Here is a 16,622-nt window from a genome sequence, read left to right as displayed (position 1 = left end):
TTCCAAACTAGAGATATATGCATGCAATTTTTGTTTTTAGGAGAGAATGTGCCTGCTGAAAAAAATATTTTTAAAAAGTGCATTGCAGAATATCAGGAATTTGCTGTGGGACACCTTGAAAACTTGCATACAGATTATGTGCACACGCCTTACAGTCAACTTTTGTGGCCGAGTGGTTAAGGCGATGGACTAGAAATCCAATGGGGTCCCCCTGCGCAGGTTCGAATCCTGCCGACAACGAGAATCTTTTTAACATCGGCTACAATTTCAGAAGTTAACCTTTAGTATTTCTTCCATGTCGGTTTTATAAATAGGTGGCTTATTTTGGTGTCACTATTGCCATATCACATATTTATTATCGCTCCCCCTTTCATATCTTTGCTATAACTCTCGTCCTTCATTAGCGATGGTGCAAACGCTTCAAATTATTATACCCTGGCTCTCTCGGTCATACTTGTGCATGCACTTGAAACTTACTTTACCAATAAAAGAAGCAAATAGAGAAATAAAATAAAAGTGCTAGCTGGATTAGGCAAACACACTTCATAAAACTGCATTTTCTTTTCTATTCTCCCCCGTGTTACAAGCTTAACTGCTCCCTGTGTAATTTCTCTTAACCTGCTGTTCCTGGAAGAGAATTTCATCTACAAGCTCTTTCTGTGTTTTTTCCTAGTCTTTTCTTTCCCTTTCCTTAGATTTGTAACTGTTCCTTTACGTGCTCTATTTAGGCGCCATTAATCTCATTTGAGCTCCTTGTACCTGCTGCTGTTTTCTCCACACCTCATACTGCCTTTTCCCTCTTTCTCTCTTTCTCTGCGGTTGGTGGCTACTTTCCAAAGCGTCTGATGCCCCAATGTTACTTCGTCTTGTTGTCAGACGTGAATTTGAAAAGCAACAAAATTAACAAGCCTTTACCACTCACACATGGCAGAAGTTTATACTTTAATTCAATGAGCTAAGAAAAGTGTGTTGTGGGGCCCCTACGAGCCATGGTGCTTGCTTCATCATAATTAGGCATGCAGTCATTAGCCACAGCTCTGATTATGGGTCACTGAGGTCAGTTTCAATAATTCCTCAAAAACCTAACCATGCAGTCCCCCCTAACTGTGTAGTTATCTTGCTTTACTGCTGTTTGTGTGATTAGCTGGGAGGAGCTCACGGCAGCATCCTCCCAATAAAAGTGTATATGGACCGTTCCTTAACTCTTTCTTGCTTCACATATAGATGGCTTGAGGAGGTACAGGGGAGATGCAGGTCTAATAAACAGAATAGAATATCTGCGCCAGGTGTGTTTCTCTGCATTGGTGTCCCATCACAGGCCCACCAGTGTATGTGTGGACTTTGACTCCTGCCAGTTCACAAGCAGGCGGCCAGGAAACGGTTTCAGCCTATCAACCACTGAGGAGATAAAGCCTTTGTATAAGGAATGAGGAAGCAATGAACACATTCAGCCTATCACAGGAGTAGCCCTGAGTGTTCCGAATTATAATTTCTTCATGTCACTGTACGTTATTGAGCCCAAGTAGCTCAATGTGATCGTATAGTGGTTAGTACTCTGCGTTGTGGCCGCAGCAACCTCGGTTCGAATCCGAGTCATGGCATTGTGGTAGGCAATGTCACGGCAGTTGGGTTTTTCCTTTACAGAATTCCCAAATGTACCAGTTGTTTTTGTAAAATGTCTATTAAAAACAGATCCTTTTCAATATTTAAACGATCTAACGACAAATTATTTAAACACACATGATTATAAGATGTAGGTATACTGTACTTACTGACATAAATTATCGTTCTTGAACATATTTGCGGTAAGGGGAGCGGAGCTCTCCCCCAGGCCAATCAGAATGCAGATGAATGCAGTTGCAGTTGAGTGACCTGTGCTGTGGCTGTCTACAGGGAATGCACATATGTAGCTGTCTCGCAGCCCAATCCAGACGTCAATTGAAGACAGGTTTTCATGCAAATAGAGCAGTAAGTGCAGAGAAATGCTCACTCTCTAAAAATGGCATTTATACAATAGTAAGATTAAATCCAACCTCACCAGTAGATAGGATTTATCAATAAATAAATAAAGCTTCTCCTCTCTGATATGGAATTACCCCCCAAAAAGTATAAGGGAATACCCAATGCTAACCTATGAGAGGGGCAGACCTCACAGTAGTGAAAAATGTAATAGACTGTTTGATACTCCTAGGACATTCAAACTACCACAGTACATGTCTTACCTTTTACTTACATAGCATGATGCCCCTAGGACTACCTAGGGCCTACCTTAGGGGTTACTGATATGTAATAAAATTGGAGTTTAAGGCTTGGCAAGTAGTTTTAAATGCCAAGTCGAAGTGGCAGTACACTGCAGCACAGGCACTGCAGTAGCAGGCTTGAGACAGGTTTGAAATGCTATTTCTTTGGCCGGCACAATCAGTCCCTGGGTATATGGTATACCACTTTACAAGGGGCTTTCAAGTAAATTAAATCTGTCAGTCAGGTATACTCCAATTATACACATGATTAGGGAAGAAGCACGTGCACTTCAGCACTGATTAGTAGCGATAAAGTGATCAGAGTCCTAAGGCCAACAAAAAGATACAGCAAAATGCGGAGGTGAAAAGCAATAAGGTGGGGTTGGGACCACCATAGGAATGCAAGGTCTAACAAAAACGAACTAAGGATAACATGAGTAAAACATCAGGTTTCTCTACAGCATTTGGTGAGACAAGTGGGCCTTCTTTTATCTTCCATAAATGCAATCTTTCCCGGACCCCTTTATTATATAGCTCTTCAAGGAAAAAATATAAAGCACTTACAAAGGAGCCTCAAATACTCAAAGATGGTAGACTTCTGTAATATGGGCCATATACTAAAAGCAGCACGAAAACAGTGTGCAATAGGGTCCAAAAAACTTGAGTGACCCATGAGAGTATGCATGCAAGCCTATGGTATTCCAAAGTAGAGATATACGCATGCAATTTTTGTTTTTAGGAGAGAATGTGCCTGCTGAAAAAAACATTATTTTTAAAAAGTGCATTGCAGAATATCAAGAATTTGCTGTGGGACACCTTGAAAACTTGCATACAGATTATGTGCACACGCCTCACAGTCAGTTGTTGTGGCCGAGTGGTTAAGGCGATGGACTAGAAATCCATTGGGGTCTCCCCGCGCAGGTTCGAATCCTGCCGACAACGAGAATCTTTTTAACATCGGCTACAATTTCAGAAGTTAACCTTTAGTATTTCTTCCATGTCAGTTTTATAAATAGGTGGCTTATTTTGGTGTCACTATTGCCATATCACTTAATTATTATCGCTCCCCCTTTCACATCTTTGCTATAACTCTCGTCCTTCATTAGCGCTGGTGCAAACGCTTCAAATTATTATACCCTGGCTCTCTCGGTCATACCTGTGCATGCACTTGAAACTTACTTTACCAATAAAAGAAGCAAATAGAGAAATAAAATAAAAGTGCCAGCTGGATTAGGCAAACACACTTCATAAAACTGAATTTTCTTTTCTATTCTCCCCCGTGTTACAAGCTTAACTGCTCCCTGTGTAATTTCTCTTAACCTGCTGTTCCTGGAAGAGAATTTCATCTACAAGCTCTTTCTGTGTTTTTTCCTAGTCTTTTCTTTCCCTTTTCTTAGATTTGTAACTGTTCCTTTAAGTGCTCTATTTAGGCGCCATTAATCTCATTTGAGCTCCTTGTACCTGCTGCTGTTTTCTCCACACCTCATACTGCCTTTTCACTCTTTCTCTCTCTCTCTTTGGTTGGTGGCTACTTTCCAAAGCGTCTGATGCCCCAATGTTCCTTCGTCTTGTTGTCAGACGTGAATTTGAAAAGCAACAAAATTAACAAGCCTTTACCACTCACACATGGCAGAAGTTTATACTTTAATTCAATGAGCTAAGAAAAGTGTGTTGTGGGGCCCCTACGAGCCATGGTGCTTGCTTCATCATAATTAGGCATGCAGTCATTAGCCACAGCTCTGATTATAGGTCACTGAGGTCAGTTTCAATAATTCCTCAAAAACCTAACCATGCAGTCCCCCCTAACTGTGTAGTTATCTTGCTTTACTGCTGTTTGTGTGATTAGCTGGGAGGAGCTCACGGCAGCATCCTCCCAATAAAAGTGTAGATGGACCGTTCCTTAACTCTTTTTTGCTTCACATACAGATGGCTTGAGGAGGTACAGGGGAGATGCAGGTCTAATAAACTGAATAGAATATCTGCCCCAGGTGTGTTTCTCTGCATTGGTGTCCCATCACAGGCCCACCAGTGTATGTGTGATCTTTGACTCCTGCCAGTTCACAAGCAGGCGGCCAGGAAACGGTTTCAGCCTATCAACCACTGAGGAGATAAAGCCTCTGTATAAGGAATGAGGAAGCAATGAACACATTCAGCCTATCACAGGAGTAGCCCTGAGTGTTCCGAATTATAAATTCTTCATGTCACTGTACGTTATTGAGCCCAAGTAGATTGCCGTGATCGTATAGTGGTTAGTACTCTGCGTTGTGGCCGCAGCAACCTCGGTTCGTATCCGAGTCACGGCATTGTGGTTGGCAATGTTACGGCAGTTGGGTTTTTCCTTTACAGAATTCCCAAATGTACCAGTTGTTTTTGTAAAATGTCTTTTAAAAACAGATCCTTTTCAATATTTAAACGATCTAACGACAAAATATTTAAACACACATGATTATAAGATGTAGGTATACTGTACTTACTGACATAAATTATCGTTCTTGAACATATTCGCGGTAAGGAGAGCGGAGCTCTCCCCCAGGCCAATCAGAATGCAGATGAATGCAGTTGCAGTTGAGTGACCTGTGTTGTGGCTGTCTACAGGGAATGCACATATGTAGCTGTCTTGCAGCCCAATCCAGACGTCAATTGAAGACAGGTTTTCATGCAAATAGAGCAGTAAGTGCAGAGAAATGCTCACTCTCTAAAAATGGCATTTATACAATAGTAAGATTAAATCCAACCTCACCAGTAGATAGGATTTATCAATAAATAAATAAAGCTTCTCCTCTCGATATGGAATTACCCCCCAAAAAGTATAAGGGAATACCTAATGCTAACCTATGAGAGGGGCAGACCTCACAGTAGTGAAAAATGTAATAGACTATTTGATACTACTAGGACATACAAACTACCACAGTACATGTCTTACCTTTTACTTACATAGCATGATGCCCCTAGGACTACTTAGGGCCTACCTTAGGGGTTACTGATATGTAATAAAATTGGAGTTTAAGGCTTGGCAAGTAGTTTTAAATGCCAAGTCGAAGTGGCAGTACACTGCAGCACAGGCACTGCAGTAGCAGGCTTCAGACAGGTTTGAAATGCTATTTCTTTGGGCGGCACAATCAGTCCCTGGGTATATGGTATACCACTTTACAAGGGGCTTTCAAGTAAATTAAATCTGTCAGTCAGGTATACTCCAATTATACACATGATTAGGGAAGAAGCACGTGCACTTCAGCACTGATTAGTAGCGATAAAGTGATCAGAGTCCTAAGGCCAACAAAAAGATACAGCAAAATGCGAGGTGAAAAGCAATAAGGTGGGGTTGGGACCACCTTAAGAATGCAAGGTCTAATAAAAAACGAACTAAGGATAACATGAGTAAAACATCAGGTTTCTCTACAGCATTTGGTGAGACAAGTGGGTCTTCTTTTATCTTCCATAAATGCATTCTTTCCCGGACCCCTTTATTATATAGCTCTTCAAGGAAAAAATATAAAGCACTTACAAAGGAGCCTCAAATACTTAAAGATGGTAGACTTCTGTAATATGGGCCATATACTGAAAGCAGCACGAAAACAGAGTGCAATAGGGTCCAAAAAACTTGAGTGACCCATGAGAGTATGCATGCAAGCCTATGGTATTCCAAACTAGAGATATACGCATGCAATTTTTGTTTTTAGGAGAGAATGTGCCTGCTGAAAAAAACATTATTTTTAAAAAGTGCATTGCAGAATATCAGGAATTTGCTGTGGGACACCTTGAAAACTTGCATACAGATTATGTGCACACGCATTACAGTCAGTAGTTGTTGTCGAGTGGTTAAGGCGATGGACTAAAAAATCCATTGGGGTCTCCCCGCGCAGTTTCGAATCCTGCCGACAACGAGAATCTTTTTAACATCGGCTACAATTTCAGAAGTTAACCTTTAGTATTTCTTCCATGTCAGTTTTATAAATAGGTGGCTTATTTTGGTGTCACTATTGCCATATCACATATTTATTATCGCTCCCCCTTTCATATCTTTGCTATAACTCTCGTCCTTCATTAGCGCTGGTGCAAACGCTTCAAATTATCATACCCTGGCTCTCTCGGTCATACCTGTGCATGCACTTGAAACTTACTTTACCAATAAAAGAAGCAAATAGAGAAATAAAATAAAAGTGCTAGCTGGATTAGGCAAACACACTTCATAAAACTGCATTTTCTTTTCTATTCTCCCCCGTGTTACAAGCTTAACTGCTCCCTGTGTAATTTCTCTTAACCTGCTGTTCCTGGAAGAGAATTTCATCTACAAGCTCTTTCTGTGTTTTTTCCTAGTCTTTTCTTTCCCTTTTCTTAGATTTGTAACTGTTCCTTTACGTGCTCTATTTAGGCGCCATTAATCTCATTTGAGCTCCTTGTACCTGCTGCTGTTTTCTCCACACCTCATACTGTCTTTTCCCTCTTTCTCTCTTTCTCTGCGGTTGGTGGCTACTTTCCAAAACGTCTGATGCCCCAATGTTGCTTCGTCTTGTTGTCAGACGTGAATTTGAAAAGCAACAAAATTAACAAGCCTTTACCACTCACACATGGCAGAAGTTTATACTTTAATTCAATGAGCTAAGAAAAGTGTGTTGTGGGGCCCCTACGAGCCATGGTGCTTGCTTCATCATAATTAGGCATGCAGTCATTAGCCACAGCTCTGATTAAGGGTCACTGATGTCAGTTTCAATAATTCCTCGAAAAACCTAACCATGCAGTCCCCCCTAACTGTGTAGTTATCTTGCTTTACTGCTGTTTGTGTGATTAGCTGGGAGGAGCTCACGGCAGCATCCTCCCAATAAAAGTGTAGATGGACCGTTCCTTAACTCTTTCTTGCTTCACATACAGATGGCTTGAGGAGGTACAGGGGAGATGCAGGTCTAATAAACAGAATAGAATATCTGCACCAGGTGTGTTTCTCTGCATTGGTGTCCCATCACAGGCCCACCAGTGTATGTGTGGACTTTGACTCCTGCCAGTTCACAAGCAGGCGGCCAGGAAACGGTTTCAGCCTATCAACCACTGAGGAGATAAAGCCTTTGTATAAGGAATGAGGAAGCAATGAACACATTCAGCCTATCACAGGAGTAGCCCTGAGTGTTCCGAATTATAATTTCTTCATGTCACTGTACATTATTGAGACCAAGTAGCTCGCTGTGATCGTATAGTGGTTAGTACTCTGCGTTGTGGCCGCAGCAACCTCGGTTCGAGTCCGAGTCACGGCATTGTGGTTGGCAATGTCATGGCAGTTTGGTTTTTGCTTTACAGAATTCCCAAATGTACCAGTTGTTTTTGTAAAATGTCTATTAAAAACAGATCCTTTTCAATATTTAAACGATCTAACAACAAATTATTTAAACATACATGATTATAAGGGGGAACATCACTTACAACGCATTTATTATTTATTTATTTGTTAACATTTGTAATGCGCACAGCTACCCAACAAAGGGTTTCCCGGCGCGGCAGATCCCAATAGCAATGCGGTTACAGAAAACTAGATGTTAAAGAGCCATGTTTTTAAGGCTTTTCTGAATTTGATGTAATTCGACTCAGACCGCAATGTATGTGGCATTGAATTCCAGAGAGAAGGTCCTAGGAATGAGAAGGACTTGCCACCCATGCGTGACAGCCTGGTCCTTGGAATTTCAAAATGATTTGCCGTGGAAGACCGAAGAGATCTGAAAGGACGGTAGGGGCGCACCTCGCACTACCATTACAACGCAACCATTACAACGCAAACCATTACAACGCATTGCGCTGGGGGGCGCTCTAGGATAGGGAATATATTTAATTTACTATCCAACACCTTCCCTACTATCCACGGGGACTGGAGTTGGAATAGTAAATTAAATAAATCACTATCCAGCACTTAAAAGCACTATGCGTTGTAGTGGTATGCGATGTAAAAACCGCATTGTAACAGCAGGCGTTGTAATAGCCTGCGTTGTAACGACACCAATCCGATTATAAGATGTAGGTATACTGTACTTACTGACATAAATTATCGTTCTTGAACATATTTGCGGTAAAGGGAGCGGAGCTCTCCCCCAGGCCAATCAGAATGCAGATGAATGCAGTTGCAGTTGAGTGACCTGTGTTGTGGCTGTGTACAGGGAATGCACATATGTAGCTGTCTCGCAACCCAATCCAGACGTCAATTGAAGACAGGTTTTGATGCAAATAGAGCAGTAAGTGCAGAGAAATGCTCACTCTCTAAAAATGGCATTTATACAATAGTAAGATTAAATCCAACCTTACCAGTAGATAGGATTTATCAATAAATAAATAAAGCTTCTCCTCTCTGATATGGAATTACCCCCCAAAAAGTATAAGGGAATACCCAATGCTAACCTATGAGAGGGGCAGACCTCACAGTAGTGACAAATTTAATAGACTGTTTGATACGACTAGGACATACAAACTACCACAGTACATGTCTTACCTTTTACTTACATAGCATGATGCCCCTAGGACTACCTAGGGCCTACCTTAGGGGTTACTGATATGTAATAAAATTGGAGTTTAAGGCTTGGCAAGTAGTGTTAAATGCCAAGTCGAAGTGGCAGTACACTGCAGTACAGGCACTGCAGTAGCAGGCTTGAGACAGGTTTGAAATGCTATTTCTTTGGGCGGCACAATCAGTCCCTGGGTATATGGTATACCACTTTACAAGGGGCTTTCAAGTAAATTAAATCTGTCAGTCAGGTATACTCCAATTCTGCACATGATTAGGGAAGAAGCACGTGCACTTCAGCACTGATTAGTAGCGATAAAGTGATCAGAGTCCTAAGGCCAACAAAAAGATACAGCAAAATGCGAGGTGAAAAGCAATAAGGTGGGGTTGGGACCACCTTAAGAATGCAAGGTCTAATAAAAAACGAACTAAGGATAACATGAGTAAAACATCAGGTTTCTCTACAGCATTTGGTGAGACAAGTGGGCCTTCTTTTATCTTCCATAAATGCATTCTTTCCCGGACCCCTTTATTATATAGCTCTTCAAGGAAAAAATATAAAGCACTTACAAAGGAGCCTCAAATACTCAAAGATGGTAGACTTCTGTAATATGGGCCATATACTAAAAGCAGCACGAAAACAGAGTGCAATAGGGTCCAAAAAACTTGAGTGACCCATGAGAGTATGCATGCAAGCCTATGGTATTCCAAACTAGAGATATACGCATGCAATTTTTGTTTTTAGGAGAGAATGTGCCTGCTGAAAAAAACATTATTTTTAAAAAGTGCATTGCAGAATATCAGGAATTTGCTGTGGGACACCTTGAAAACTTGCATACAGATTATGTGCACACGCATTACAGTCAGTAGTTGTTGTCGAGTGGTTAAGGCGATGGACTAAAAAATCCATTGGGGTCTCCCCGCGCAGTTTCGAATCCTGCTGACAACGAGAATCTTTTTAACATCGGCTACAATTTCAGAAGTTAACCTTTAGTATTTCTATCATGTCATTTTTATAAATAGGTGGCTTATTTTGGTGTCACTATTGCCATATCACATATTTATTATCGCTCCCCCTTTCATATCTTTGCTATAACTCTCGTCCTTCATTAGCGCTGGTGCAAACGCTTCAAATTATCATACCCTGGCTCTCTCGGTCATACCTGTGCATGCACTTGAAACTTACTTTACCAATAAAAGAAGCAAATAGAGAAATAAAATAAAAGTGCTAGCAGGATTAGGCAAACACACTTCATAAAACTGCATTTTCTTTTCTATTCTCCCCCGTGTTACAAGCTTAACTGCTCCCTGTGTAATTTCTCTTAACCTGCTGTTCCTGGAAGAGAATTTCATCTACAAGCTCTTTCTGTGTTTTTTCCTAGTCTTTTCTTTCCCTTTTCTTAGATTTGTAACTGTTCCTTTTTTGGCTCTATTTAGGCGCCATTAATCTCATTTGAGCTCCTTGTACCTGCTGCTGTTTTCTCCATACCTCATACTGTCTTTTCCCTCTTTCTCTCTTTCTCTGCGGTTGGTGGCTACTTTCCAAAACGTCTGATGCCCCAATGTTGCTTCGTCTTGTTGTCAGACGTGAATTTGAAAAGCAACAAAATTAACAAGCCTTTACCACTCACACATGGCAGAAGTTTATACTTTAATTCAATGAGCTAAGAAAAGTGTGTTGTGGGGCCCCTACGAGCCATGGTGCTTGCTTCATCATAATTAGGCATGCAGTCATTAGCCACAGCTCTGATTATGGGTCACTGATGTCAGTTTCAATAATTCCTCAAAAACCTAACCATGCAGTCCCCCCTAACTGTGTAGTTATCTTGCTTTACTGCTGTTTGTGTGATTAGCTGGGAGGAGCTCACGGCAGCATCCTCCCAATAAAAGTGTAGATGGACCATTCCTTAACTCTTTCTTGCTTCACATACAGATGGCTTGAGGAGGTACAGGGGAGATGCAGGTCTTATAAACAGAATAGAATATCTGCGCCAGGTGTGTTTCTCTGCATTGGTGTCCCATCACAGGCCCACCAGTGTATGTGTGATCTTTGACTCCTGCCAGTTCACAAGCAGGCGGCCAGGAAACGGTTTCAGCCTATCAACCACTGAGGGGATAAAGCCTTTGTATAAGGAATGAGGAAGCAATGAACACATTCAGCCTATCACAGGAGTAGCCCTGAGTATTCCGAATTATAATTTCTTCATTACACTGTACGTTAGTGAGCCCAAGTAGCTAGCCGTGATCGTATAGTGGCTAGTACTCTGCGTTGTGGCCGCAGCAACCTCGGTTCGAATCTGAGTCACGGCATTGTGGTTGGCAATGTCACGTCAGTTGGGTTTTTCCTTTACAGAATTCCCAAATGTACCAGTTGTTTTTGTAAAATGTCTATTAAAAACAGATCCTTTTCAATATTTAAACGATCTAACGACAAATTATTTAAACACACATGATTATAAGATGTAGGTATACTGTACTTACTGACATAAATTATCGTTCTTGAACATATTTGCGGTAAGGGGAGCGGAGCTCTCCCCCAGGCCAATCAGAATGCAGATGAATGCAGTTGCAGTTGAGTGACCTGTGTTGTGGCTGTCTACAGGGAATGCACATATGTAGCTGTCTCGCAGCCCAATCCAGACGTCAATTGAAGACAGGTTTTCATGCAAATAGAGCAGTAAGTGCAGAGAAATGCTCACTACCTAAAAATGGCATTTATACAATAGTAAGATTAAATCCAACCTCACCAGTAGATAGGATTTATCAATAAATAAATAAAGCTTCTCCTCTCTGATATGGAATTACCCCCCAAAAAGTATAAGGGAATACCCAATGCTAACCTATGAGAGGGGCAGACCTCACAGTAGTGAAAAATGTAATAGACTGTTTGATACTACTAGGACATACAAACTACCACAGTACATGTCTTACCTTTTACTTACATAGCATGATGCCCCTAGGACTACTTAGGGCCTACCATAGGGGTTACTGATATGTAATAAAATTGGAGTTTAAGGCTTGGCAAGTAGTTTTAAATGCCAAGTCAAAGTGGCAGTACACTGCAGCACAGGCACTGCAGTAGCAGGCTTGAGACAGGTTTGAAATGCTATTTCTTTGGGCGGCACAATCAGTCCCTGGGTATATGGTATACCACTTTACAAGGGGCTTTCAAGTAAATTAAATCTGTCAGTCAGGTATACTCCAATTATACACATGATTAGGGAAGAAGCACGTGCACTTCAGCACTGATTAGTAGCGATAAAGTGATCAGAGTCCTAAGGCCAACAAAAAGATACAGCAAAATGCGGAGGTGAAAAGCAATAAGGTGGGGTTGGGACCACCTTAAGAATGCAAGGTCTAACAAAAACGAACTAAGGATAACATGAGTAAAACATCAGGTTTCTCTACAGCATTTGGTGAGACAAGTGGGCCTTCTTTTATCTTCCATAAATGCAATCTTTCCCGGACCCCTTTATTATATAGCTCTTCAAGGAAAAAATATAAAGCACTTACAAAGGAGCCTCAAATACTCAAAGATGGTAGACTTCTGTAATATGGGCCATATACTAAAAGCAGCACGAAAACAGAGTGCAATAGGGTCCAAAAAACTTGAGTGACCCATGGGAGTATGCATGCAAGCCTATGGTATTCCAAACTAGAGATATACGCATGCAATTTTTGTTTTTAGGAGAGAATGTGCCTGCTGAAAAAATCATTATTTTTAAAAAGTGCATTGCAGAATATCAGGAATTTGCTGTGGGACACCTTGAAAACTTGCATACAGATTATGTGCACACGCCTTACAGTCAGTTGTGGTGGCCGAGTGGTTAAGGCGATGGACTAGAAATCCATTGGGGTCTCCCCGCGCAGGTTCGAATCCTGCCGACAACGAGAATCTTTTTAACATCGGCTACAATTTCAGAAGATAACCTTTAGTATTTCTTCCATGTCAGTTTTATAAATAGGTGGCTTATTTTGGTGTCACTATTGCCATATCACATATTTATTATCGCTCCCCCTTTCATATCTTTGCTATAACTCTCGTCCTTCATTAGCGCTGGTGCAAACGCTTCAAATTATTATACCCTGGCTCTCTCGGTCATACCTGTGCATGCACTTGAAACTTACTTTACCAATAAAAGAAGCAAATAGAGAAATAAAATAAAAGTGCTAGCTGGATTAGGCAAACACACTTCATAAAACTGCATTTTCTTTTCTATTCTCCCCCGTGTTACAGGCTTAACTGCTCCCTGTGTAATTTCTCTTAACCTGCTGTTCCTGGAAGAGAATTTCATCTACAAGCTCTTTCTGTGTTTTTTCCTAGTCTTTTCTTTCCCTTTTCTTAGATTTGTAACTGTTCCTTTACGTGCTCTATTTAGGCGCCATTAATCTCATTTGAGCTCCTTGTACCTGCTGCTGTTTTCTCCACACCTCATACTGTCTTTTCCCTCTTTCTCTCTTTCTCTGCGGTTGGTGGCTACTTTCCAAAACGTCTGATGCCCCAATGTTGCTTCGTCTTGTTGTCAGACGTGAATTTGAAAAGCAACAAAATTAACAAGCCTTTACCACTCACACATGGCAGAAGTTTATACTTTAATTCAATGAGCTAAGAAAAGTGTGTTGTGGGGCCCCTACGAGCCATGGTGCTTGCTTCAACATAATTAGGCATGCAGTCATTAGCCACAGCTCTGATTATGGGTCACTGATGTCAGTTTCAATAATTCCTCAAAAACCTAACCATGCAGCCCCCCCTAACTGTGTAGTTATCTTGCTTTACTGCTGTTTGTGTGATTAGCTGGGAGGAGCTCACGGCAGCATCCTCCCAATAAAAGTGTAAATGGACCGTTCCTTAACTCTTTCTTGCTTCACATACAGATGGCTTGAGGAGGTACAGGGGAGATGCAGGTCTAATAAACAGAATAGAATATCTGCGCCAGGTGTGTTTCTCTGCATTGGTGTCCCATCACAGGCCCACCAGTGTATGTGTGATCTTTGACTCCTGCCAGTTCACAAGCAGGCGGCCAGGAAACGGTTTCAGCCTATCAACCACTGAGGAGATAAAGCCTTTGTATAAGGAATGAGGAAGCAATGAACACATTCAGCCTATCACAGGAGTAGCCCTGAGAGTTCCGAATTATAATTTCTTCATGTCACTGTACGTTATTGAGACCAAGTAGCTCGCCGTGATCGTATAGTGGTTAGTACTCTGCGTTGTGGCCGCAGCAACCTCGGTTCGAATCCGAGTCACGGCATTGTGGTTGGCAATGTCATGGCAGTTGGGTTTTTCCTTTACAGAATTCCCAAATGTACCAGTTGTTTTTGTAAAATGTCTATTAAAAACAGATCCTTTTCAATATTTAAACGATCTAACGACAAATTATTTAAACACACATGATTATAAGGGGGAACATCACTTACAACGCATTTATTACAACGCACTACCATTACAACGCAACCATTACAACGCAAACCATTACAACGCATTGCGCTGGGGGGCGCTCTAGGATAGGGAATATATTTAATTTACTATCCAACACCTTCCCTACTATCCACGGGGACTGGAGATGGAATAGTAAATTAAATAAATCACTATCCAGCACTTAAAAGCACTATGCGTTGTAGTGGTATGCGATGTAAAAACCGCATTGTAACAGCAGGCGTTGTAATAGCCTGCGTTGTAACGACACCAATCCGATTATAACATGTAGGTATACTGTACTTACTGACATAAATTATCGTTCTTGAACATATTTGCGGTAAAGGGAGCGGAGCTCTCCCCCAGGCCAATCAGAATGCAGATGAATGCAGTTGAGTGACCTGTGTTGTGGCTGTGTACAGGGAATGCACATATGTAGCTGTCTCGCAGCCCAATCCAGACGTCAATTGAAGACAGGTTTTGATGCAAATAGAGCAGTAAGTGCAGAGAAATGCTCACTCTCTAAAAATGGCATTTAAACAATAGTAAGATTAAATCCAACCTCACCAGTAGATAGGATTTATCAATAAATAAATAAAGCTTCTCCTCTCTGATATGGAATTACCCCCCAAAAAGTATAAGGGAATACCCAATGCTAACCTATGAGAGGGGCAGACCTCACAGTAGTGACACATTTAATAGACTGTTTGATACTACTAGAACATACAAACTACCACAGTACATGTCTTACCTTTTACTTACATAGCATGATGCCCCTAGGACTACCTAGGGCCTACCTTAGGGGTTACTGATATGTAATAAAATTGGAGTTTAAGGCTTGGCAAGTAGTTTTAAATGCCAAGTCGAAGTGGCAGTACACTGCAGCACAGGCACTGCAGTAGCAGGCTTGAGACAGGTTTGAAATGCTATTTCTTTGGGCGGCACAATCAGTCCCTGGGTATATGGTATACCACTTTACAAGGGGCTTTCAAGTAAATTAAATCTGTCAGTCAGGTATACTCCAATTATACACATGATTAGGGAAGAAGCACGTGCACTTCAGCACTGATTAGTAGCGATAAAGTGATCAGAGTCCTAAGGCCAACAAAAAGATACAGCAAAATGCGGAGGTGAAAAGCAATAAGGTGGGGTTGGGACCACCTTAAGAATGCAAGGTCCAACAAAAACGAACTAAGGATAACATGAGTAAAACATCAGGTTTCTCTGCAGCATTTGGTGAGACAAGTGGGCCTTCTTTTATCTTCCATAAATGCAATCTTTCCCGGACCCCTTTATTATAAAGCTCTTCAAGGAAAAAATATAAAGCACTTACAAAGGAGCCTCAAATACTCAAAGATGGTAGACTTCTGTAATATGGGCCATATACTAAAAGCAGCACGAAAACAGAGTGCAATAGGGTCCAAAAAACTTGAGTGACCCATGAGAGTATGCATGCAAGCCTATGGTATTCCAAACTAGAGATATACACATGCAATTTTTGTTTTTAGGAGAGAATGTGCCTGCTGAAAAAAACATTATTTTTAAAAAGTGCATTGCAGAATATCAGGAATTTGCTGTGGGACACCTTGAAAACTTGCATACAGATTATTTGCACACGCCTTACAGTCAGTTGTTGTGGCCGAGTGGTTAAGGCGATGGACTAGAAATCCATTGGGGTCTCCCCGCGCAGGTTCGAATCGTGCCGACAACGAGAATCTTTTTAACATCGGCTACAATTTCAGAAGTTAACATTTAGTATTTCTTCCATGTCAGTTTTATAAATAGGTGGCTTATTTTGGTGTCACTATTGCCATATCACATATTTATTATCGCTCCCCCTTTCATATCTTTGCTATAACTCTCGTCCTTCATTAGCGCTGGTGCAAACGCTTCAAATCATTATACCCTGGCTCTCTGGGTCATACCTGTGCATGCACTTGAAACTTACTTTACCAATAAAAGAAGCAAATAGAGAAATAAAATAAAAGTGCTAGCTGGATTAGGCAAACACACTTCATAAAACTGCATTTTCTTTTCTATTCTCCCCCGTGTTACAAGCTTAACTGCTCCCTGTGTAATTTCTCTTAACCTGCTGTTCCTGGAAGAGAATTTCATCTACAAGCTCTTTTTGTTTTTTTTCCTAGTCTTTTCTTTCCCTTTTCTTAGATTTGTAACTGTTCCTTTACGTGCTCTATTTAGGCGCCATTAATCTCATTTGAGCTCCTTGTACCTGCTGCTGTTTTCTCCACACCTCATACTGTCTTTTCCCTCTTTCTCTCTTTCTCTGCGGTTGGCGGCTACTTTCCAAAGCGTCTGATGCCCCAATGTTCCTTCGTCTTGTTGTCAGACGTGAATTTGAAAAGCAACAAAATTAACAAGCCTTTACCACTCACACATGGCAGAAGTTTATACTTTAATTCAATGAGCTAAGAAAAGTGTGTTGTGGGGCCCCTACGAGCCATGGTGCTTGCTTCATCATAATTAGGCA

At 41.2% G+C, this 16,622-nt stretch overlaps 3 non-coding genes across 3 annotated transcripts; all 3 read left to right on the top strand.

Annotated features, from left to right (window-relative positions):
- Window positions 1-3,100: 3,100 nt before the first annotated feature.
- Window positions 3,101-3,182, top strand: TRNAS-AGA (transfer RNA serine (anticodon AGA)). The gene has a single exon. It is a non-coding gene; the product is annotated as a tRNA-Ser (tRNA).
- A 9,345-nt stretch (window positions 3,183-12,527) lies between these two features.
- On the top strand, window positions 12,528-12,609 carry TRNAS-AGA (transfer RNA serine (anticodon AGA)). The gene has a single exon. It is a non-coding gene; the product is annotated as a tRNA-Ser (tRNA).
- A 1,289-nt stretch (window positions 12,610-13,898) lies between these two features.
- Window positions 13,899-13,970, top strand: TRNAH-GUG (transfer RNA histidin (anticodon GUG)). The gene has a single exon. It is a non-coding gene; the product is annotated as a tRNA-His (tRNA).
- Window positions 13,971-16,622: the final 2,652 nt, after the last annotated feature.

This window comes from Lissotriton vulgaris, chromosome 1_1 (genome assembly GCF_964263255.1).
Source record: "Lissotriton vulgaris chromosome 1_1, aLisVul1.2, whole genome shotgun sequence".
In the NCBI taxonomy this organism is placed as follows: Eukaryota; Metazoa; Chordata; class Amphibia; order Caudata; family Salamandridae; genus Lissotriton; species Lissotriton vulgaris.
This window is presented reverse-complemented; position numbering and strand designations above follow the sequence as displayed.